Source organism: Apteryx mantelli, chromosome 19 (assembly GCF_036417845.1).
Source record: "Apteryx mantelli isolate bAptMan1 chromosome 19, bAptMan1.hap1, whole genome shotgun sequence".
In the NCBI taxonomy this organism is placed as follows: domain Eukaryota; kingdom Metazoa; phylum Chordata; class Aves; order Apterygiformes; family Apterygidae; genus Apteryx; species Apteryx mantelli.
Genome location: NC_089996.1, coordinates 17,202,871 through 17,227,133, shown reverse-complemented (window position 1 = coordinate 17,227,133; position 24,263 = coordinate 17,202,871). Strand labels below are relative to the sequence as shown.

Below are 24,263 nucleotides of genomic sequence, written 5' to 3'. Positions count from 1 at the left end.
TGTGCTGCTTCGCTTCCAGCCGGGCTCCAAACCAGACCTCCTGCAAGGGGAGGGACGGTTATAGGGCACAGGCTTGGCTCCCGCCCCGAGCCCTCGTTCCCGTAACCGCGCACACATGTGCCCCACGAGGGAGGAAGCCCTGTGCGGAGACCCGGGGAAGCTCTGCTTTCAGGGAGGCTTTTGGCTTTCCCTCCCAGCTCCGGCAGGGTCTCTCCGTGCCGTCCTGGGAGCACGAAGCCCCTCCGGAAGTCTGCTAGCAACGCGGAGCGGCCGGCGAGACCCCGAAGTGCCACTGGGCACCGGCCCCGAGCCCCGCGTTGGCGGAGGGGTGGCGCGGGGGCTCCTGCAGCCCGTCCCGGGGCCGGGGGTCGCTCCTTGCATCCCCCTCCTAGCACGCCGCGAGCCGGAGCTGCGCAGGACCGCGGCTCCTCACTCCCCCACCTGCAGCCGCCGCAGCACAATAAAGACAAATAAGAGCAACGGAATGAAATCGCCGCATTTTTCAAAACGATCTGTCAAAGTAAAACCATGCCATCTAGCTTCATTAGGCCCCGCTGTCCCAGGGATGACTCCCGTTGTCAAATAGCAGGCAGAGCGATCTCTCGCCAGCACCCCATCCGTCTCCTCCGCTCCGAGGCATTGGCTGCGCAGGCACAGCTCGCGCCAGCACCACGCCAAGGCCTCCCGCGGCACCGCGCTGATGCACGGGGCCACGCGGCGTTTGCAATGATTTACCGAAGTCTTACCCAGGTGAAGGCAGGAGGACACAGAGCGGCGTTCCTCCCCTCCAGGCGCGAACAGAAAGCAGGTCCACAGGGGAGAAGGATGGGGAGCAAGGGGATTGCTGCAGCGGGGACATTCAGGAAGCGGGATGGCATCCGTGCCCTGTCAAACCACCTTCCAGGGAAGCGGCTTGACCTTTCCAAACCTCAGGTGTCGCCCGCTCCTGGTGCCCGAGGCCAGCCCACGCCGCAGCTCCGCGGCCCCACGGCCCTGGAGAGCTCCGGCGAGCGGGACTCTGGGGGACGACGGGCTCGCCGCCTTCTCCGCGGCTTGTCACACCTGCTCAGTACTTGGAATTCGCTCGGATGCTTGAGAGCCACGGTGACTCTGCGAGTGGGGTTTACACCGGGGCTGCCTGGGGGAACGCGGCGCACTTCACTAAAATAATTAGCTTAACGTACGTGGGAAGAGGACAGCAGAGAAGTGCAGAAGAGCGGCGCTCCCCTTGCTAAGCCCTAGCGCTGGCTGCCTGAGCCCGGCCAGCCTGACGGTCACGATGACGGACTACTGTGCAAACGCGTATTGACCAAGCCTGCAAAGCGTGCAACCTTAACTCAGGCAACACGCGTCTTTGCAGGCGGTTTAGTCTCCGCTACTCATCCGCTCCATGAAGCTGGGAATTCTTTATATTCTGTGGACAAAATGGACAAGAATGAGGCACAAGGCGTTCAGGGCAGCACAGCCAAGCTATGGACCACAGGGCATGGCAAGCAGGCTCCGAGCCAAGCTTCAGCTCCCAGCCCCGCAGCACCGGCAGGACGAGCAGGCATCTTCTGCGCGAGCGCTGCCTCCGCCGCCGAGCCGCTGCGCGGGGCTGCTGCTTCCGCACCCGCAGGGAAGGCGGGATGCCACCGCTCTGCCCGCGCTGCAGTTTCCAGCCAGCATAAGGAGGCTCTGTAAGGCTCCTGCCGGGGAAAGCTCATGCACTTCGCCACTGCTGAGAAACTTCTGTGTTCCTTAAATACCATCTTCCCCTGGGCAACTTTGCATGCAAGTCTTGGGAATTGCTGGAGCATTAAACTGACATGTAGGTCAGAGTAAGAAATAGCTCAGTGCCTCCAGGAAAAAGGGTTTTCCTTTCTTATCCCAATGCCTCCTCCACAAGCAGGGCACCCAGTCTAGGAGCCAGTGCTTAACATGGTTGACCATTTCAAGCCTAGCATGAAGCACAGTGTGGGGTTGGGCGCTGGATTAAAACAATTTCTGAGATCTGACCTAGAGATAAATTACCATTTCCGGGGTCCTCCCGGCTCTTCATGTTCCCCAGAGCACTACATCTGCAGGAAAAAGCACTTAGACAATTTAATGCAGCGGGGGAGCCTGGCGGGACACAGACTGCCTGGACATCAGAAATGCACTGCCTGGGCTGGGCAGGCACAGCGATTCTCACCGTATTTTATATTGCAGAAGCTATGTCTAAGAACAGACAGTGCCGCATGGAAGACATGGCCTGGCCATAGGTGTCTGTGCCCTGGGTAGTAAATAGCTTCCTCACCTTAGCATCTGCTGGCCCTTCTTTGCAAGCTCCCATCCCTACCAGCAGCTCCCTGGATGCTGCTTTTATGGGGGCTCCCTTGGAAGGGAACCGAGGAAGGATGCATCACGCTCCAGCAGCATACGGCCACGCTGAGACCACGGCATGCCGCACGGCAGCGGTGTCTGGAACTGCCACGGCCCTGCACTTCCCAGGAGGATCATCACAGTCCGGTCCGAAAACCTGCCACGTGCTTCCCAAGCAGTGCCAGCAGCCCCCAGGCCGGATGGCACCTGCCCTGCATCGCGCGAGAGCAGCATGTCCCTGTTACCTGCAGGCCTCCTAGACCCCACTGCGCTTAACTGACAGCTGTCTGACTAAATATCTGTAACGCAAAGGCTCATGCATACGGTCCCCCCCCATCCCCGTTCTTCCAGAAATACAAAGAGCCTATTAAATAAATAATGTTTGGTAGGAAGGATGGCTGAGGGACAGGGAAGCCGCGGGCTCTTGTGAGCAGCAGCTGCCAATCAGTGTCACCCTTAATCATGCGTGCGCTGGACGTCCACGCCGGCCCACAGCTCCCAGGGTGATGGGGAAGGTGACTCTCCAAAACCGCGCGCTGAGCTCAAGCAGCAGGTGAGCAGCATTTGCCCGTTTTCCCCACCGCCTTGGGTGCTCGGTCTTTTGGCTCCCTGTGCCTCCAAGATGAATGAAAGAACAAGCAACCAGCAAAAGAAGATGGACAGGCCTGGGCGATGCTGGGGGAAGGAACCCCTTCTGCGGACGAGTGCAGGCAGAGCAGAGCTGCCAGCGTTGCTCAGACGATGCCCTCCGCCACGCAACGTGCCAAGCTCATGCCTGCAGAAGGAGTTTGCACTTGAGGACAAGATGACCGAGTCTGGGGACCAAAGGAGGGCACGGGAAAGAAAGGCAGCGTGGCAAGAAGCAATGAGGCAGAGAACTGGAGTCATTTGTTGCAGGTGGGAAATGCATGCAGGGGAGCTGGCCCTGCAAGAGATCAGGAGGAAACTGCTCAAAACCAGGGGCCACGCGCTTCTAACTGGGGATGTCTAGGCCGCCCCAAGACTCAAAACCACTGATGTTCCCAGGAAGACCGGCCCCATGGAAGGCAGGCATATCCTTCCCAGCAGCAGGCGTGTAAAGACTGCTGCACCAGCAAGAAGTCTGAACGGAGCTGGGAAGAACCTACTTGCTTAATGGTCTAAAACCTCTGTGCATTACACATGATCAGCCCAGGCATCTGCTCCGGTTGCAAAAACCACGCACGAGGTCTGAGAGACAGTGAACTAGCCCAGGTGGCCTTACAGACCACCGGGGCCAAGGCCCAGCTCTGCCCCTGCTCCCCGCGATGGGACAGGTCAGCACCGGCCAGGGGAGGCAGACGGGCTGCCCCGTGGCAGGGCAAAGCAGCACTTTCCAGAGCTTCTTGAAGGGCACCAGGAAATCTGGCAGGGGCTCGGCTGGGCTGCCTGGTTCCTGGAGCGCTGTCTGTGCCATCTCGTGCCGGAGGACAAGGCAGGAGCTGAGCCTGGAGGGGTGGAGACCCCCAAGGGGGAGTAGCAATTTGCCCCTCTACTATTTTAATACCATTGCTCACACTTCCATCTACAGAAACTGGGGACCGCAAAGTAGAACGTTTGCCTGATGAAGTGTCCCTGTGGCTGTGCAGCAGGAGCTGGGCATGATAGATCATAGGAATAAAACCAAGAGAAGGGTGAGACAAGCAATCGGCAAGGACCAGCTGTAAATCTTGGTTTTGATGGGGCTGGAGATGAGCTGGTTAGTTTATGAGAGTGGGTGAGCAGCAGAGAGAAGAGGCTGATAACAAGAACAGTATGCGGCGCCTGATCCTGCTTCCCGGCTGATGCAGGGGCCTTGCTGTCAGGGAGACAAAGTGGAAGCGCTCAAGTGCATCATCGATTTTTAATAAAAGCAGGTAACACTCTGAAAATCCAACACTTAGCCTGGTTTTCTCTCCCCTCTTTGCCCAGCCTTACCCCCATCCCCAACTTGCTCCCCGCAACAGCAGCGTTGCCCCAGGGGCCACGGATTCAGCACACAGCGGCTGCTCCTCCAGGACGCCCGGATGCAGGGGCTGCTCCCATCCGGGGTCTTCTCTTCCAGTGCCCCGGCCAGCAAGCCCTTTGCTCAGCGGCACCAGGAAGAGCACGGACCAAGAGCTGGCAATTCCCCCCTGCTCCGGGCCAGCAGGAACGCTCCCCCCAAACACCCTGACCAGCAGCAGTGTCCGCTCCCCAGACTTGCCGTCGGGGCACAAGGGCTTTGCTCTTACCCACGCTGCTCCTCCCAGCAGAAAGGCAGCGATGCAAACGCTTCCTCTTGCAGGGGCCGGCTCCGCCACACGTGATTAGGATCTAAAGCAGCTTCACCTTGCACTGCACACGCAGGATTAGAGTGGCATCTCTCCCTGGGAAACACGTACCCCTAAGCCCTGTCCAAAATGAGTTTCCCAAAGCAATTGCTGCACTGTTAGGGTAACACCACCCTGGTAGCATGTGCCAGAGAACCTCGCCTGAATTTCCACGGAGAGACCCCAGCCCGGCTGGAAAACCTCAGTGGAAAATAGGGAAATTGGGCTTCGGCGGGTCTGTGCCCTCCTCTTCTCTCTCCATAGCTCAGCACCTCCTTCACGGGGGGCGAGGACGGGCTCAGAGCGGAGCAGGGAGCGCGGGGAGCCGCAGCGGCTGCCGCAGTACCCGCAGCGATAGCCGCGCGCAGCAGTGGCACTCGTCAGGCGCTCGCCTCCCCGCTGTCGCGCCGCCAGGGAAGGGTGCCCCGCTCTCGCACAGGGATTGAACGCCAGCCAGCGGGGCCCTGTCATTAAGGGCTGGCAGTCGCGCCCGCGAGGAGGAGCAGGCAGCTCCGCGTACGACGTGAAGCTCGGGCTCCTGGGACTGGCAGGGAGAGACAGGGTCAGGGCACGCGTGCCCACGCAGGGGACCGGGGACAGGAGAAAAGCGCTGGTGCAGACCTGCGGCAGGAAATCTCCGGGTACAGCGGAGCGCGCACCTCTCCCCTGCCGTGTCACTATGATTGAGTGCAGGATGCAAGCAGCGTAATGGTTTCATCAACTTAGCTACTTTTTATGAGAAATTTGTTCCCATACCTTCACTTTCCCAGGCTGCTGTCACTTTAACAGATGCCAGACCAGAAAGAATAATAATCATGATGAGAAAACTTTGAACCAGAGCTAGCGACTTCCCAGAGGGGTGGGCAGGAGACGGGAGAAAACTTATTTCTGCAGGCAGCTCAGCACAACTGAGGACTGCCCAGCCCGACAGCACCCGCGTTATGAGACACCCTGGAGCCCTCCTCTTCCTCCTGGTGGAAAATGATAGTACGCAGACGCTGTGTAGCACTTGTGAAACGCGCGGCTTTGGACTGGAGCCCTTCAGACCCGTCCCGTGCATCCTGCGTCACTGCCTGCCGCACCGATCCTCCACCCCAGGAGTCACTTGCACCGTGCTTCCTCCCTATCCGACGCCGTTCCCAGCCCTATTTCCATCCCTGACACCTCTCGCCCTCCGCTGCCTGCTCTCGCAGCCCCGGGCCCCCCCCCAGCTCTGCTGAGCGGCTCCGTCCCGCTTGGCAGCGCACCTGACCTTCCGCTCCCGAACTCCCACGCTGCGCTGAAGAGCTCAGTTATGCCCTGGAGCACCCTGTCACTTGCTCCTTCCGCCCACAACTCTGCCAATTAACTTCAGTCCTCGCCTGCTGCCTCCTCGGCTCCTCCAGCCCAGCAACAGCCTGCCGCAGCCCGAGCCAGCCGGCAGCGCTCGGGACCGCGGCGGGGGGGGGCCGCGGCCACACGTCCCCCCGCTCCGGCTACGCCCGATGCTCGGCCGGTCGCTGGCAGCCCGCGAGCAGCGGGGTCCCTCCCACGCGGGGGCTCCTGGCGTTCGGCGCGCGGGAACGCCGCCGAGCAGCGACGCGGCCGATCCGAGCGGAGGCTGCCGCGGCAGCCGGGATGCCCCACGGGCAGGGGAGCTCCCCGCAGGCCGGGCCAGCAGCGGGGTGGGAAAACTTCCCCACATTCCCATTACCCATAGCAAAAGCAATAAAAATCCGTGCATTAAACGGGGAGCTGACGTTCCAAGGGGGGGTTGGGAAGGGACCTGTTTTCACCAAAGTGTTTCCACCCGGGGCTTCCTCCCCGCGGGGTCTTTGCAACAGGCAGCAAGAGAAATGAAACCCCCAACCCCGAAATGCCCCCGAGCCCAGCGCCGTGGGGCTGGGCAGAGCCTCCCCACGGCCCCCCAAGCCCAGCGCTGTGGGGCCCGGCGCTGCTTGACCCCCCGGCTCCGGGACGGCTGCTGAAGGCACTTAGAGCTTTTTCTTCCCTTTGGGAAATGGAAAAATGAGAATTCTGTTAGCTTCATCCATCTAACGGAGGGGCCAGGACGCATTTCCCAACGAGCAGGGCAAGCCAAGCGCGCAGTGCACGGTGCAAACCACGGCCGCGTGCAGGATGCGTCCCCTCTCCCGCCACCCCAGCCCTCCGTGCACGAGGCCCCGGCCCCCCCGGACAGCCCCAAACCTCCCTCCAGCTCCTGCAGCACGGGCAAGCTGGAGGGGATTTCGGGCTGGCTCGGCGACGGGTGTCCCTTTGCTGCACGCCTGCACCCGAAGCAGCCGCGGAGGTCGGCGCAAACCCGATGGGGGCCGGGCAGAGCGGAGACACGGACGTGGCGGAAGGGCAAAAGCCGTAAATTAGCGTGCCCCCGCGTCCGCCCGGCAGATTCGCCCCGCCGCCGGCCAGCAAGGTCGGGCGCGTGCAGCCTGCCTGCTAATCTATGGCTCGTTAGGCTAATTGCAGCTATCGCTGCCTGACCTCTAACGCCGCACCGCCGGGGGACGGGAGAGCCCAGCAGCGAGCACCGAGCCCTGCCCCAAAGCCCCCAAACCCACAAAACGGGGCGCCCCAGGGCCAGCGCGCTCTGCACGGGGTCCGGTCCCGTGCCCGGGGTGTCCGGGGCAGCCGCTACCGCCGGGTCCGGAGCGGCGGCAGGCGCGATGGGGGCAGCTCCCCCCGCGCACGGAGGAGCCCCCGAAGCTCACGCGGGGATTCCCGCGGCTGCGAGTGCCAGACCTGCCCTGCCGCCTGCCTCCTCCTGCGCGGAGCTGCTGCTTTGATATGAGTCATTGCGGGAAGACAGGATTCTATTTAAAGGACGTTATTCGTAGAAAATTGAGTTTTAATAACAGGGCATCAAACGAGGAGAAAATACCAAACTTCCAAAGGGAGTTAAGTTTCCTTATGTTAATTTATACAGCACATTTACTGCTTGAAGGAACAAAAATCATGGGGAGAGCTTCTCTCTCCGACAGAAAAGCAAAAGGAGCCCGTGATGATCTCTGCCCTGCCAGGCGTGGGGAGCATCCCCCAGCCCCGGAGCCGGCCACGGCCACGGCCACGGCCACGGCACGGCACGGCACGGCCGCCTGCGAGCCGCGAGGGCTTTGGGCTCGCGAGCTCTGCCGCGCTGCTGCCTTGCTCCCGAGAGCCTCCAGGCTTAGTTTAGCCTGCTGGTGGGAGGGCGGTAAGAGACAGCACTGAGCTTGCTTTAAAAATAGATCAAACCCTCTGCTATGGAGCCATTTTATTAGAGCAGCACAAGCTGTTTGGCTGGTGACACCTATGAGAACACGCAGACAAGTTTTCCTTTATGCATTTGAAAAGCAAGCGAGGGGAAGAACGACCCAGGCAGCAAAACAGGCTTGTTCCCCCCAACCCTCAAAAAGCAGGGGGGAGAGAAGCCAAGTGGAGCTGCTCGTCCTCCTCGCCTCGCCCCGGCCCCAGCCCACGTCCGCCGTGCGGCACGCGGGACTTCGGGACGCGGCTCTGCAGCGAGGTGCAAAGTCCACGTGCTCGTGCAAGGGCAAGGCTGCCGCCGGCTCTCCGGCCGTCGCTCACCAGCGCTGCCCATCACAGACTTTCTGGGATGATGGGAAGCAAATCCACCCCGTGATTCCGAACTTGCACCAAAGCTCTTCAATCCGGATGGCACAGCGGGAGCCGCGGGCCCCTCCACGCTGCCGGGGAGCCGCAGCCCTCGCGCCGTGCACGGCCCCACCGGCGGCTGCAGCGGGAAATGCACCTCGAGCTCCGGCTGCTGACACTCTCCGGCTGGGCCCCGAGCCAACTCGGCACCTGATTTATTTCCCGGCCCTGAGCCTCTCCTCCTCCGGCCCAGCTCTGCCTCGCGGCGCCAGCGGCGGGGGGAAATTGCTAGGACAGATTCCAGCTCCGCCAGAATTTAAAAAGCAATCAGTGACGGGGTCACCTTTCCTGGGTGATGCTCGCTCGCTCGCTCAGCTCCCGCTGACGGGAACGCAGCAGAGGGACTCGGAGGAAAGCGGGGCGGGAGCCGGCCGCGGGTCGGCGCAGGGACGGGGAGCACCCGGGCTCCTCTCCGTCGGGCCGGGGTACGAGCCTTGGAGGGCTGTGCGGGGAAGGAAGCGACGGCGGGAGCCGAATCCCTGAGCGGGGCGCGCTGCTGGCCACGGCTGCCCCGGCCGGCCGGGCGCTTGCAGGGTTGCAGGGTTTGCAACCTCCCTCTTGTCGCCCAACCACGAACCGTGAGCGCGGCCAAGTCCCAGCTCCCACCAGCGCCCTCACAAGCATCGTCCTCCCGAGGCCCCGGGCGCTCAGCGCCCTCCCGGGCAGGCACACACCGCCGAGGAGGGCTGGGGGCCACAGGGCTCAGCAAGGCCGAGGACTTCGGCTCTTATTGCAGCGGCTCCTCCCAGCTGGACGCGTCGGAGGAAGACCCAAGAAACGGAGCTGGAAGACGCCAGGCTGATTTGCTACCCGCGACCCCAGCAAAGCCTTCCCGAGGCGGACCAACCGCACGCCAAATCCACGGAAACGTTGCAGAAAAGCGCCAAGCCCTGGAGCTTAGTCTGGAGCGCTTGCCAAAGCCCGGCCGTCAGCTCTTTGCAGGGAAGCAGCCCTGGATGGCTGGAGCTGCTCCTCGGGGCAGGGACCATCCGTCTCGGAACGCGCGAGAAGACCCGGCGCGCTGCAAACGCTGCCGCAAGGATGCGGCGTTGACGGGAGGCAGATACTGCCCAAAGCACCCGTCCGCCGTCAGCGCAGGCGGGGGCACGTCTGCAGCGGGATGCAGCTTGCGATGGGGAGAGGGAAAGCCGCCGGGAAGCCCCCGACGGCCGGCGCCGTCCCGGGCGCCCGCGCTCCCCCGCGCGGGGCGAAGGCCTGGCCGTGCGGCGCAGGATGCATTTCAACGCCGCCCCGCGGCACGCAGCAGCCCGCCACGGCTCTCAGCATTTCCCTTTTGTGCACGCTACAATTGACTCATGTTTTTAAAAGGAAAATCGGGGAGGGGGGGAAAAATACAGAAACGCTTCAGAATCAAACCTCAGAGAAAGCGTGGGAGCTCTCCGGAGAGGAGGAAAGCACTTTCTATATAATTCACCTTTTGTCATTTAATCACCACCCCTCTTGCTGCCAGCAGCCGGGATGTATTGCTGGGTAATGGCTGTGTGCTGGGAAATCACCTTGTGGCGGCTCGGGAACGCTTGCTCTGCTGTGCGAGAAGGTCTCCCTCGCTCCGCTCCGAGCTGCACCGCAAAACTTCCATTCCCTGGCCCAGTTTGCAAGGAGACAAGATTATTTCCTCTCCTGCGAAGCAGCTTACAAAGCAGCTGGCAAAACGCCAGGGTCTTTTTAGAGAAATGTTAATGATGCCCAGAGAAGAGCTAATCATGTGTCATGGAAACAACCGTGCGCCAGAGGAGGTAGCACCCGGCTGGAGGCTGCGGCCGGAGCGGGGGCCGGGGCGGGCGATGCCGCAGGGCGGGATGGCAGCGGCGAGGATGCACCTGCAGCTGCCGGCGGCCCCGGCGCCCTGATCCACATCCTCCCGTCCTCCGGAGCCGTCGCTCTGCCTGCGGCAGTGAGGAGCCCCGTGAGCACCAGGGGGCCCGGCCAGCCGAGCCGGGCTTGGAGGCAACGAGCACTTCCGAAAGGCACGGGAGGAAAATCCCTGGATGCTCCCACCTCTCTGCCACAGCCCGAGGCCACCAGCAGCTGCCCGGGCTCGTGGTGAACACGGAGCAAACAACAACGCTGCGACAAGCAAACCGAACTCGGGAGCCACAGGACACTTCGGGAAGCAGCGGGAATAACTGGGACACACTGCGGACGGCAGAGCTCTCCCAGGAAGGACCAGAGCTAAGGGAAACAGCTGGGACCGGCATCGCGCTAACACGCACGAGCAGGGCACGGGCGTAGGGAGCCGAGCGGGGAGCCGGGGACGGCAGCCGGGATCACACCTCTCCCCCGCGCCGCTGCGGCCCCCGCGCTCACACACCGCTTGGGAATCGCCCTGCCGTCGGGCAAAACTCGGGGGGGGGAAAGTTTAGACTTTTGTCCTCCTCAAGGGTTAAACGCTTCATTACAGCTGGCAGCAGCGGCGTTGGGAAGAGATGGAACAATAAAACAGCGCTGCGGCAGCCATGGCAGATTGGGATCTCTTCCAGCGCCTTTTTTGGGCTCAGAAAGCAGGGTTTGGGTGCGCAGCGCCCTGCGTGGGAGCGCTGCTCCGCGCTGCTGGCGGGCACAGGCCGTCGCTGCCCAGCAGCTCCACCTTTCCAAGCTGACCCTCCTCTAGGGAACGACACACGCAAACTCCTACGCCTACTTGGGGACCTCTGTGTCGTGGTCTGGCTCCTGGCATCTCGCACTCGGCATCCGTGCGGGTGCTGACGGGACGCCTCTAAGCCCATCCGAGAAAACCCCTCCTGGACGCGGCAAGGGGATTCTCTCCTTCTCCGCAGCCGGTTTCGTCTGCCTCGACTCCGTTGTCATTTTGAGAGGAATCACAAATGACACGGCAACATTTTGCAAACCACATCTCGCGCTTCTCAGCATTTTGCACCCGTTTGTCGTTCAGTCTTCTCCCCTGATGGGTATCACGACTCCCAGCAGGAATCTTTTCATGCCTTCCTAATAGCTTGCAACTCACTCATAATAAAGGGCATCATCATCTACACAACGTCGCTCGCTGCCTGCCGTCTCCAGTCATGTTGCGGGGTTTCCAAACACAGTCCTTATGCCGCAGGAAGGGCCTGGCACAAACACAGCACCCGAGAAACGGTTGCAGAAAACAGCCTCGGCTCAAACGGCCACGTGCTGATTCTGTTTAAACAACACAACAGCAAACAAAAATATATCTGTACGCTAGGGCTAGCTTCAAGAGTAAAGACAAGAGGATCTAAGAGGCCACAGTCTTCAGCTGCAAGGAGAGTAGAGTTTTATTTAATGTAAGAGGAGTAAATAAAGTCCTTAAGCAGGAGGGAAAAAGCTCATACAGAACAGACCCAGAAATAAGCAGGTAAATAACCAAGCCAACCGGATCCGAGGCATACGAAGAGCGCCTGCAAGGAACAGAGGAGCAAACGGAGACGGGCACAGAAAGCCTGGTAGGTCGAAAGCAGAGGGGCAGAGCAAGACCTGCCACGAGGAGGCTGAATAAGACGCTGTGGCAAAACAGTAGAAGGTTCGTTAGTTATGCAAATAAAAAGAGAATACAGAAAAAGTGAGGCTGCTACACGGCATGGACGAGGAGAGATAAAACCAGCCCAGGTGTTGCCTGAAGACTGATTTCAGAGGGGGTGGCGATGTGAACGCTGCGGTCTGCAGGCTGCTCCACAGCGTGCGGGCACAGCGATTCAGACGGCGCCTCCAAAGCAGGAGGGTACGTGGGAAACAGCAAGCGTGGCCCCGAGCGGAAAGGAGCGAGGGGCAGGGAAAGACCGAGCAGCCCTTTCGGACCTCAACCACACGTAGAACAGAAGCCGAATAAAAACGACGTGGGAATAAATGAAAAACAGGTAAGACTGAACGTTGCCTTACCAAAGGCAGATCATGCCAGCACAAGCTGATCTCTTCCTTCGGACAAGGGGAAGGCAAACGGCTTGGCCTTCGAGCCCGGCGGTGCAAGACCTAGCGAGCCCAGCCGGCGAGGAAAGGTGGAGGCATTGGCAGCGCAAGGAGCACGGAGGTACGAGCCCGGCGGCGCTGGCAGACCTCAAGGACTCGAGCGACTGCACAGCACAAAGTTCAAAACGCTGTACATAAGGACTACGCGAGAATTTCTGCTCTAACCTGGAAAAACACACAGAGAAACATCTAGGTATATTACTCAGTTACAAGCTGACTATGAGTCACCATCTCCCGCATCTGTGAAAAAAAGCAAGTGTGTTTCTAGGCTGCTCGGGAGAGAGATTTCCAGGAGCGAGCGGCCGGCATCGGGGCCGCTGTGCGATGCTATGCTGAGGGCGGCTCCGCGCCGCCGGAGGGCCAGGGCTGCCCCGGGCCCGTGAGAGAGGGGCTCGGATGGCGGAGGAGCCGCGCAGGGCTGCCGGGACCAGCGGGGAATGAGGAGCTGCTCCTCGAGGAGCAGGCAAGAAGAGCTCGTCCCGCTCAGCCCCGCAAAAGGAAGCCTGAATGAAAGCCTGTTCTCTATAAATACACTGGGAGTAGGCACCGGGGAGGGAGAAGAGCTATTTAAGCTAAAGGACAATGTTGGCACAAATATAAATGGGTATATATGGCTGCAAGTAAATTTAGGCAGGAAATTAGGAGAAGGTTTCTAAGCACGGAGCGAGGCGCTGGAACCGGCTCCGTGCCGGCGAGCGGCGGGACAGTCCCTCAACGATGCAAGCGCACGATCCATTGCGGAAAGGGATACGGACGGGGCTGCCGCCGCCAGCAGGGACCGGGCTCCGGGGTCCAGCCCTGCTCCCAAAACGTGGCTTTAAACTGTTTTAAAACGTTGCTCTGCTATTTCGACCATTTCCATCACCCGAGATGACAAGCAATAGCCCACAACTGACCAACTCGTTCCTTGCTCTCATGTGACGCAGTCATCTGCCGTGCCCATTTTAAAATAGAAGTGCTAATGCTTTCCTCCAAGCAAAGTCTTCTGGGCCTTCTGTCATGTTCCCTGCCTCTCTTACGGCTGCGAGATATTTTTGAACAAAACCAAACGCAGAGCACAAGCCAGCAGCAGGAGCTGTGCCGAGGCACGAGCCAGGCGTCCTCCCCGCGACGGGGAGCGGGCGCAGCACCGGCGGCACGGATGCACATCCCGGGCCAGGGCAGGGAACAGCAGTGGAGCGAGCAGGGCACGGACGCACCAGCTCTGCTTGCACCGCTCCCTCCCGCGCGGAGGCACGGGCTCCTTCCCTGCTCCCCATCCGCCCAGGGACCAGAGGCTGGGGAAACTTCCCAGATCGAGGCAAACTGCTGGAAGCGCGGGGCAGAGAGCGGCGCATCTGCCCACGGACGCCTCCCCATCCTCTGCACGCCAGTGCCAGCGCCCCGAAGCCCCTTCCCACTCCTGCCCTTGAACAGCCTGGGCCGGGCGCCCGTGCTCCGTGTTCTGCTCCGATTGCTTCGTTAACTCAGTGCAGAAATCCGAGCTGCTAATCAGATGGAAAGTATACATCCCATAATAAACAGAATGAACTATTTATAAACCTGAAAACGTCTTTATTATTATTATTTTCCCCCAGAAAAAAAAATCTTGCACAATACCGTTAAATACACCCCACCAAGGACTCGCAGGTCTGCAGCACTGGTATCGCTTCCCCAGGCAGTGCCCAGTGGAACAGATGGCAGTGTGGGCGTTAGGTACCAGCCTCCTGGCAATCTGAACATCTGTTACCGTTAGAAAATGCTAATTGCCATCAATCAGGACAGCACCTACCCACATTTACATGCAAGCACAAAAAAATTACGTCTAAATTTCTCTGAGTACAACACTTGCTGCATGTTAAGTAACTGGAGCTGCTCAGATGCTGCAAGCCCGCCTGGCATGGGCGGCTGCGAGCGATGTACCACATCTGAGCGCCCGGCTCCTCTCCGGCCTTCCCGGCAGCCCCCGCAAGGCGAGGGGCAGGGACGGGCACAGCGAGGCCCTTCCTCCCGCCTCGTCGGCGCGGGAGAGCTCAGGGCTCCCTTCGGCACCCGCCGGACGCAGGTCCAACCGCCCGCCGGGGTGGCTGCGGTCGCCTTGGGCTCCCGGGAGCGTTAACGCTGCTGCAAGGCTCCCCCAAGGAAGGCAGCTCCCGTCCCCTCCGCAGGCGCTGCACAGTATTTGCATCCTTCTCTTCCTGAGCATTTGTCCCAGCTCGCCCCAGACATCCCAGCAACGCAGCGGTAACGTTTTTACAATTTCGCTCTCTCTGGCCACTTGCCCCACGTGCCTGAGACGTTGCTGGGAGGTAGAGTCCTCCCCTCCAGCAGCGCATCTTCCCCCTCTCCTTTTGCCAGACGCCAGGTTTTTCCAAGGCAGCGTTGCAGTATAAAGGGCCGCCACCACCGCGGGAGCGTTGCGCTGGCCGGACGCCAGCGGGCCTCTGACGACGACGTCCAGTTTGCCTTGCGTTAGAGCGCGAGACCCTCAGGCAAGGCTGCGCCGCGTTGCAGGCTCCGCGCATCCCGCAGCACCTTATTACTCGAGGGCAAGCAACGACTCTTAAGCAGTTTTAGGCCACCCAGTCCTGACCAGCTGCTTCTGAAGATCTGCTAGATCTCTGCACGCTTTCTGCTAATGCTCTTCAGCCTCGACCTGCAGTATTCCTTATTATTCCAGGTCTGAAATTTTGCCTAACAGGAGCTGCCAACTGCGCACAAGTCTCCTGGAAACGGGACAGCTGTGCCGGCAGCTCACTTTTCACTGTACACAACACCACAATGAACCCCTTGAATTCACCTGAGAATTACCTTGGCCCCGGCTGCTCCTCCTGGTCCACTTTGCAGGAACATGACACACTCTCCCCAGAGAGTGCATGAGCAGACGAGAACAAAAATAGCTCCAGCATGGTTTATCTGATGACGTTACAGGAATTATACAGAAAGGTTTGGAGAAGCCCATCCTAAAGCTGTGGGCAACCTCCTCCTAGCCTTCCCCTTTTAGCAGGCACGGAATAACACCTATATCTCCTCCTTATAGCTCCTCTTATGCTTGGTACTTAATATTCCCAGCTTCAAAACAGCCTCTTACAGCTCAGCGGGAAGCACTCCCCAGCTCCCGAGTCTCCCAAAGCTGTGGCAGGTTGCAGGCTCCAGAAGAGCATCTGAACCACTGCGTCACCTGGGCTTTATCTGGAGCGTCCGGACTTGGAGGCGAGCCTCAAGCATTGGACACTGCAGCAAAAAAGCAATTCCTGTTCTCAGAAGCGAAGGCCCAAGTCTCGGGTTGCAAACTCGGAAGCGGAGCTGAAACAGAAAAGCACGAAACCCAGAAAAGGCAGAGCGAGGAGATCCCTGCGACAAGGCTCCCTGCCCTGCTGCCCCGCGGGAGGCTCTGACACCCGGGCGCCGGCAGCGCCGCCCGGGGCGCCCGCCGCCCCCTCGCCGCGGGGGCGCGGGGAGCTGCGCCGAACGCCAGCCGCGCTCCCCGGCACGCTCCAAAAACTCCCTGTTCCTTCTTTAATTTAGGACACCTCGTTTGCATACTCAGGCTTATCCAGGAACGACTCTTCTCTGACATGTAAGAAGTGCTGCGCTTTACCCGCATTTAGGACTTTTCTCTTAGAACTGAGGTTCTAGGTCTTATCTGGGGGCCGCCAGCCTCTCCGAGGAACACGAAACCCTCTTCCTCCAAAACCCTCCAAGCCAACTGATGAGCGTGACGCCAACGCCGTCAGGTCCTTCGCCCCAGTGACTCCCTGACCCGCTCGCACCTACGACGGAAGCCCCTTCTCTGGGCTTGGGGACGAAGCCCTCGAGGTTCTCCCGCGGAGAGAAGGGCAGCGAGGAGGAGGGATCTCCCTGCCCAAGCAAAGGGAAGGGGGGCAGAGGATTTCGGAGCTGCCGGGGACCGTCTCATCACACACACGTGCCATCCTGCTCTTCGTGCGACTAAGGGGAGCGGGGAGAGGTGGGTGATGGCTGCGCACGTTTAATTCCCGTCCAGCCGTGGCATCGTGGTTGCTGGTCCCGGGCTCCGTCCCCTGCTCGCCCCGTGGCCCGCTCCGGCGCTGGCTTCCCGACAAGCTCCCACCGGCGCGAGCAGGTTGCAACACCGCCGCTCGCTTCCCGCGGCTCCGACCATTACTCAGCAACCGAGGGAACCGCTTGGAGCTACAAGGTCACTCAAAAACACCATCTGTCCAAGCACCGCTCGCCTCGCCCCGGAGAGCGGGAGAGGAATTACTGCAACGCGCCGAAGGCTGCTTCCCTCCCTCCCTTCCTCCCTCCCTCCACCGGCTGCACGGCACGAGGCCCCGGGAACCTCCAGGAGCGCGGCAGCCCCCGGGGTGGCGAGCGGTCCCCGGGCAAGGGCGGGAGGAGCGTAAGCACTGCCGAGAGGCCACCGCTGGGAATAGGGCCGCTCCGGGCAGGCAAACCCTGCCCGAGGTCGCCAAGATAAAATATAGTCGCGGGAGGTGGCGATCGGGTTGCAGACGGCGGCGCGGGAGAGCGAGGGAGGAGGCTCCCGTTGCACAGCCTGGGGAGCCGTGCCCGTCCACGCCGCTCCCCAGCTCCACCTCGGCCCCATCCTAGCGCTCCGGGCGATGCCGAGGGTGCCACCTACCTCCGGCCGGCCCATTTCCAGCCCCCGCTGCCGCATCGGGACGGAGGCTATTTCCGGGGAGCTGAAGTCGCTTGCACCGCGGCGCTGAAGTCACACTCGTCTCTCCTCGTGCTGCTTCCCGGCTTCCCGGCGGCGCAGCAGGAACGCTATCTTTGCCGAGGCGGTTGTCCCCTGCACGCCGCGTCCCCGATGCACCTTCGTAGCTGCGAGCAGCCCCGCGCGCCCCAGCCCTGCTCCCCTCACCGGCACACGGAGCTCGCCACGCCGGGGTGCCACTCCGGAGCCGCTCCGCACCGGAGGCAGCCCAGGCAATAAATAAATGTCTGACTCGAGCTCATTGCAAACTTAATAAGGGGGAGAACTTCCGAAGCCCTTAGCGGGTTTTTAGCAGTTTCCCCTCGTCCGCAGGCAATGGGACCTGGGGCCGGCTGTCCCGCGCGCGCGCCATCACACGGACCGCTGCGGAGCGCGCCTCCGACGACGGCGGCAGGGGCAGCGTCCGTCTGCTCTCCGCTAGTGGGAACGATTTTAGCAGCTATTTCCCGCGCTCATCCCTAAACCCTCACATCGCCGTCCCCGTTTCGCGGAGGCAGGGAACGGTTTGCCCGAGGACGCCGCGCGCGCCTTGCCGGCAGGGATGGGGAGAGGGCTCCGGCGTCCGGGTCCCCCACCTCCACGCCAGGCGCCACGGGAGCCCGCGCCGAGCCCATCGCCGGCCCCATCGCCGGCCACGCTGCACTGCGAGATTGTTTCCATATGGGAGCAGCCAGCGGAGCTGCCAGCTCCCAGCTCCGACGCTCGCCACTACATCTGGAAACTCTTCTCACCCTTAATTGTTCTTAATGCTTTAACACGCGGAGTGACTAATAAGACACTAATTGGGTGGCGTTAGCAGCGAGAGACGGTGCGGGGAGCGCGGCTGGCCATGCCCTCTGCGCCAAGCGGCTCCTCTCCCGGCCGCCCGACTGCCGCCATGCCTCAGGCATCGCAAATCACCAGCGAAAAGAAATTTCCGCTTCTCTCTCGTCCTCCCCGAAGCAGGGCACAGAGCGCCACAGTCGGCTGATCCCCTGCCGCTGCGCCGCAGCCTCCCAGTGGCACGAGTGCAGGGGAAGGGCCTTGTCCCAGTGCAGCTCTCCGCACCGCTCCATGCGGGAGCATGGAGCCCGGGAAGCACCCGGGAAGCGCCCGGGAAGCACCGCTCCCCAGCACGGCGGACATGGGCATCGCCCGCTGCTGCTGCCGCCCCGGCTCGCGTGCCGGGCCCCACCGGCACGGGCTCCGTTTAACATTTTTCACGTGGAGCAGACGCATTTTTGACAAGTGATGAATGGGCACCGGGAACGCAGTCATTCCCGATGATTTATGGGCAGCAGCTTGTTGCTGCTGGGGAGCCGGGGGAGAGGAAATTTGTTGCAATAAAGCGCTTCGGGGTGGGGGGAGGCTTTCGTTCGGGGGTCACAAAGTTAGTGCGATAACGGCGCTTGCTGCGTTTGCCCCAGCGTTTGGGCTCTTCCCGTGCTGGGCTGAGCCGCTCCTGCAGAGAAGCCTCCCGGCCCCGCAGCGGCGGCTCCGGCAGGGCCGGGATGCACTCGTCGCCGGGAAGAGGTGGCCGCCGGCGAGCCCGGCTGCTGGCAGCGCCTCCGGACCTGGAGCGCGCCGGGCTTGCTGGAGTTGCTCTACAGCAGGAAATAGGCACAAATCTTGTTACGCACTGGCTAAGCCTCCCTGGGCATGTTTTCTATAAAACCCCTGGAATTTATTATATGATAACTAGCCTGGAAAAGCCAAATTAAATCCACAGCCAAGGAGCTGACTTTCAAGTATGACCTAATTCCCTTGCTCGGAGGGAAGGGAGGGAGAGGGGAGTCCCGGTGCCAGCCGCTCGCGGGCTGACCTCCCCGCGCAGCCGCGCGCCCGCCGTCCTCCTCCTCGCCGGGGACTTTGGGGACGGAGCCGCGCAGCCTTTCATGTCTAAGCGGATCTCACACTCCCACTCGCTGGAACAAAAGCGCCTCGAGGGCTCCCCTTTCAGATGTTTCTCCACTGCTCATCTTCAAGCCTTCCTTTAAGGAGCGCCTTCCTCCCAGGGAGGGCTCCATCGGATTTGAGGATGACAGGGAGCGTATTCGCAGGGGCTAAGTAACAGCGCGCTCGCTCCTTGATCCAGGCTTCTCCCCCCACCGTTAAACCAAGCTTCGTGCAAAGCACCGGCACGCTTGTTTGAAGCTCGCGGCTTGCAACCCAAAGCCTTCTTGCAAGGCAACAGCAGGAAAGACGGCCCTCGGCGAGGGAAGGTTTAAAGGCAGAGAGGAAAGCAGGTTGTATCCGCACGCCAGCAAACTTGCGTTTCCCTGAGGCAGGCAACCCCTGCAAACTCCCAGCAGAGCACAGGCACGGATGGGCTTTACCACCAGGGTGCTAAGCCAGACCAGTGGCACATTCCCCCGCTGGAGCTTGATTTTGTTCAGCTACAAGGAGAGATCAAGATAAGCCGGGCCTTGTTTCTGCTGGTTTGCTTGCTACATGTAAAAAGAGAGCAATTTTTGCAGTGAAGATGCATCTGTGAGCACCCTTAGACAACCCGAGCACACCCAAAGCGCCTTCCCTGGGGCTGCAGCTCCCCATGGGCAAGGGCTGGAGATGCAACAGGGACGTCCGGGGACAGCGAAGGGGAGGGAAGTTGCTCGTCACAGGATGGTCGAGGCCAGAAGGGACCTCTGGAGATCATCTAGTCCAACCCCCCCTTCCTCAAGCAGGGTCACCTAGAGCGCGTTGCCCAGGATCATGTCCAGATGGCTTTGGAATATCTCCAAGGATGGAGACTCCACAGCCTCTCTGGGCTAACCGCAGATATTGCCGTGACTGTGAGAGCGGCAATACCTGTGCATCGCCCTGGGTTGCCGGACCAGACAAACATAATCCCTGAGCTATGCAGGAATAAAACGAGCCTTTGCAGTTTGCCTTGCAGCTGCCTCCAAACCCCCCCTGCCAAAGAGCAGCGCGGGAGCCGCTGCTGGGCCGGCGGCGAGGGCGGCGCGGCTGAGCGGCCCCGGCGCTGGTGCTGGCGCTGGCGCTGGCAGCCCCGGGCGCGGGCGCGGGCTGCTGCTCTGGAACGACGTGCACTGGCAGAGCGCTGCGTGGGAAGCTTGCATAATAGTGCCAGCCCACACGACGCCTGCTCCTACCCAGCACGATCAGACCCTCGCTTTCATGAGCAATAACATCCACCCAAAGTTTTCTAAAAGACAAAAAAAGCTTCAAGGTGATACACAGAGCTCAGCTTCCTCTGCTGCCTTCAAGCTGATTAATGCAGCTGGGGAAAAGCATCTGCACTGCCTCTTCCGAGAGGCCAGGCTTCGCTTTAATCCTCCTCTCAGGACGACCTCTGCCCCCAGCGGAGGGATGGAGAGTCTCAAAATCTCCTTCCTTATTTTATGGTTTCAGAGCGTGCACTGGGGATCGACGGCGGAGCAGGGAAACTCATGCGCGGAGAGCAGCCGCTGCCTGGCAGGGCCGTGCGGCTCCCGTGGCGCTCCCGGCTCCCGCACGCTGCGACGGGCCGGCCGGAGGGAGCGGCGAAAGGCCGGGAGCCGCCTCCGCTCGGCCGCGGGCATGGGAAGAGCCGCCCGCGGGCAGCGCTCCAGGGACATCTGGCCCCAGCACCGAGGGTTTGGCTGTGGCAGCGCCGCCGCGACCCTCCCAAGGGACCGCTGGGCTCCCGGGCGCTCACGACGCCGAGAAGAAACGGGAACGACGGCTCATCCGGAGGAGAAGGTCACTCCGCCTTCACCAGGCGCCGGAGGAGATCGCCCAGGCTGCTCCCCGCGGGGCGCCGGGGAGGAGACCGGCCGGCGGCACGGAGCAGAGCCGGGCATCGCCCTGGGCACCGGAACGCTCCTGGGGGCCGCCCTGCCTTTCCCCGGGAGCCGGGATCTTGGCGCTGCTGCAAACGCGGGCGGGCGCTCGACCTTCAACCGCAGCTGGTGCAAAGCAGCCACGGGGCGAAGCACAGCCCGCTACCCTGGGCACGGCCCCCGGAAAGCAGCATCCCAGATTCCAGCCCCAAACACGGTTCCCGCGCCCCATCCCTCCCTCCTTTCCGCGCCGCGCGCAGGAGGCACCTACCTGGGCGGCCGCGAGGAGGCAGCGGGTGCCGCAGGTCGCCGGCCCGGCGAGGAGGTTCACGCTCGTCGCCCACCCTCTGCGCCGGAGCGAGGAGCCGTGGGGGCCTCGCAGCAGCCGCTCCTCAACCTGCAAGAGAGAGGCAGCGTCTCCAGTCTCGCTCCTGCGTGGGCTCCGTCATCAGCGCCGGAGGGGGAAGCAGGGCCGCTCGCTGCTTCGGCACGCCGGGGCTCCCCGAGCGACGCGCACCCCTTGCACCGTTTGCCCTGCTGTTTCTTAAACAGCGCAACGAGTTTGCGGTTAGGAGACCGCGCCGGTGGCTATTCCCGCTGCCCGGCAAAGAGGAGCGTGGCCCTGGCGCGCCCCAATCCCGCGGGACAGAGCAAAGCCTGCGCCGGGCTCCAGCCGCCCGAGCGCCGAAAGCGCGATGCTGGGGCAGATCCTGCCCCGTCTGCGCAGAGCGCCCAGGATGCTCCTTCCTAAGGAAAAAACACCCTTCCGCGCACCCACCCTCCCTCCCGGGGCTCCCGGGAGCCAAACCGCGGTCCCGCGCCGCTCGCAGCGGCTCTGCTTTGGTTGCTCACGACCCAGGCGGAACGGGAGGTAATTTAACAGCTTGTCCCCTGTTGTAATGGGACTTTTTCCCTCACTCCACCCTGGGAAGAGCATCAATCACAGAGCTGAATGGAAAACATCCCCCCGGCGCCCTGGGCCCGGCGGCCCCCCCGCGCCCGTGAGTTATGGAGCCTGCACCGCGCCGCCGGCCCAGCTCGGCGCTCCGGCTCCGCGCCGCAAGCCGAGATTTATCCCCGCGGCGGAATAGGGGGCAGAGGCCGGGAGATAAGTCACAGCGAAGCTGCAGGAGCGTCTCTCAAGGTCCTCCAAGGTTGGCTCATTAAAAAGCAAGGAGAAGAGGGGGGAAAAAAAAAATGCCCGCAGTGGTGTGGCTGGCAAATAACCTTCCTGCTGGAGGATCAGCCAAAACGTAACAGGGAAGCGGCCGGGAGCCGGGACACCCGGGATGGGGGACGGGCTCTGCCGGTGCCGGCTCGGCCGCGCCGGACGGCTGCGCCCCGGCCGGACCCAGCGAGGCGCCTGCTCGGACGCTTCCCCCCGGAGCGGCACGGCGCCGGCGAGGGGCTTCGCCGCAGCACCGGCCCCGCTGGCGATCCCGGACGCCCCTTCGGGGAACACGCCGCAGAGAAGCCCCGGAAAGGCGAGGAATCGCGAACGGCGCGGAAACTCCCCAGCCTACCCGGGCTGGCTGGAATTCCCCTTCCACCTAATTACACCCGCTCATTAGGCTCCGCTCCTGATTAGCACGCGCAGCTCCAGCACCGCTCAACACAACTTCCCGCTTCCAAGCCCCTCCCCGGCCCCCTCCATCAGAGTCACCTTTAAAGTCAATCTGTCACAGCCCAATTTTCCAGTCCCCCCTGCACAGAAATCCACCTGCTGCTCTGCTCGAATTAAGCTTCCTCTGCAGCTCCTCTTCTCTCCCCCTTTGATTATTTTTATGTTACCAGAAGCCGAAACGGAGTTCGGGGTTAAACGGGGATTCAGACGTTCAGGTTTCTCGGAGGGTTTTTTTTAATCACACACACATCTCCTCTCCTCTCCTCTCCTCTCCTCTCGCATCCGACACAGCTGCCGTTAATCACCACAAAAACCGCTTCCCGGGCAGCGGCCCCGGGCCGGGAGCTGCGGACGCCGCGCGCCGTGCCGGGCAAGGCGGCAGCGGGAAGGGAACCGGCGGCGCAGGCGCCCGCAAAGCCGCCAGGAACAGGCGCGGGGGGAATTCCCGCGGGCGGGAACAACGCGGGAGCGAGGCCCGAAACCAGAGCTAGCAGGAAGACAGAGCCTCCCGCGAGAGGAGGGAGCTGGTGGCCGGGACAGGCGCCCAAACGCTCCCGGAACAGGCACTGGGAGCCCCGAACCCCTTGGAAAGCCGCAGCGCGAAGCAGGAGCTGCTCGGAGAGAGGCATTTTGCAGGACAGGGGCCGCCCGCAGCCCCGCGCCACCTCCTCAGGGCTCCGGCGCCTCCTGCGCCGGGCTCTGCGAAGCAGCTCCACGCCACCGAGCTGAACCAGCAGCGCCAGGGGTGAGGATTTCATGAATTTTAAAAGCCGGGAAAAAACATTACGATCATCGCTTCTGATTTCCTGCATCACACAGAGCGAAGAGCTTCACCCAGGAATCTCTGCGTGAAAGCGCAACTCCTGCCCAAGCTACAGCATCGTGCTCAAAGCGCTTCCCACCTGGGTTTAAGCAACGGAGAATCCGCTCCCTCCAAATCCCAGCCCGGCACTGGGCAGTACCAGAGCTAATAACTTTGCGCGTTTCTCCCCAGCACCTTATTTCTAATGTGAATTTGTCTAGCTGCAGCTTCCATTCCTGCAGTCTGTTTACCCAAGACCAAAATCCCCTTGCACACGCAGTTAATGCAGGACACAGCAAACGGGGGCAAACCAACAGCATCCCTAAAACAAAATGAACCACAGTAATGAGCATCTCCTGTTTCGGGAAGCAAACCCATGTGTGCGAGGGGAGACGGGGCTGCACGGTGCACACCAGCACCCTGGGGCTGGCGGGACCCAGCTAGCCGACGTCTCCATCCCACAGCAAGCCCCGTTTATCCAAAATCTCTCCCCCACGCTCCCAGAAACCGGTCCGCTCCCAAGAGGGGCGTGCAAATGCAGCAGACTGAGAGCGTATTACTGATCCCTGGGGTGCATCTCCCTCTACAAGCCGCTGAGCTTTTACTACACAATAAAACATTGTGATTAGATCTACAAACCAAGCCCTGGAAGGCTAAGAGGTTTTATCAAAGCCAGCAGAACCCCAGGGAGGAGACGGAGAGATAAGGGGAGCTGCCGGCAGCGCTCGCAGTGCCCAGCGGAGCCGCAGGCGCCGCGGGGCCGGGGTGCAGCGGGCGCCCCGCTCCCCTCCTCTCCCTCCCGCGGGGCGTCCCGCCGCCGGGAGTGCTCCCGGGACGCGCCGTGCCACCGCCGCAGCCCCGACCGGTCCGTCGGCCCGATGCGCCCGCTGCTCCGATCTCCATTCCTTGGGGAGAGCAACCGGCGCGGGTGCACGCGCGCCCCGGCCGCCGAAGCCACGGGGCTCCGTAAGGGCTCGTGAGCAGCGCTGGCGGAGCAACGGGATTTGCAAATTGGATTTCACTGCAGCAACAGCGTTCCTGAAAGAAATCTCCTTTTGGGCTGGGGAGGTAATGGTGGGGACAGCTGCGAAGGCAAACCTCAGCAGTA

The 24,263-nt window shown here is 61.7% G+C and overlaps 1 protein-coding gene across 6 annotated transcripts in view; it reads right to left on the bottom strand.

The window, feature by feature from the left end:
• Positions 1 to 24,263, bottom strand: part of RBFOX3 (RNA binding fox-1 homolog 3) — a 200,784-nt gene that overhangs the window by 83,959 nt on the left and 92,562 nt on the right. For all 6 annotated transcript variants that reach the window (XM_067308071.1, XM_067308066.1, XM_067308072.1 and 3 more), the window contains exon 2: positions 21,001 to 21,126. The gene's annotated coding sequence lies outside the window, so the exon portion shown is untranslated. The remainder of the gene's footprint in view (positions 1 to 21,000; positions 21,127 to 24,263) is intronic.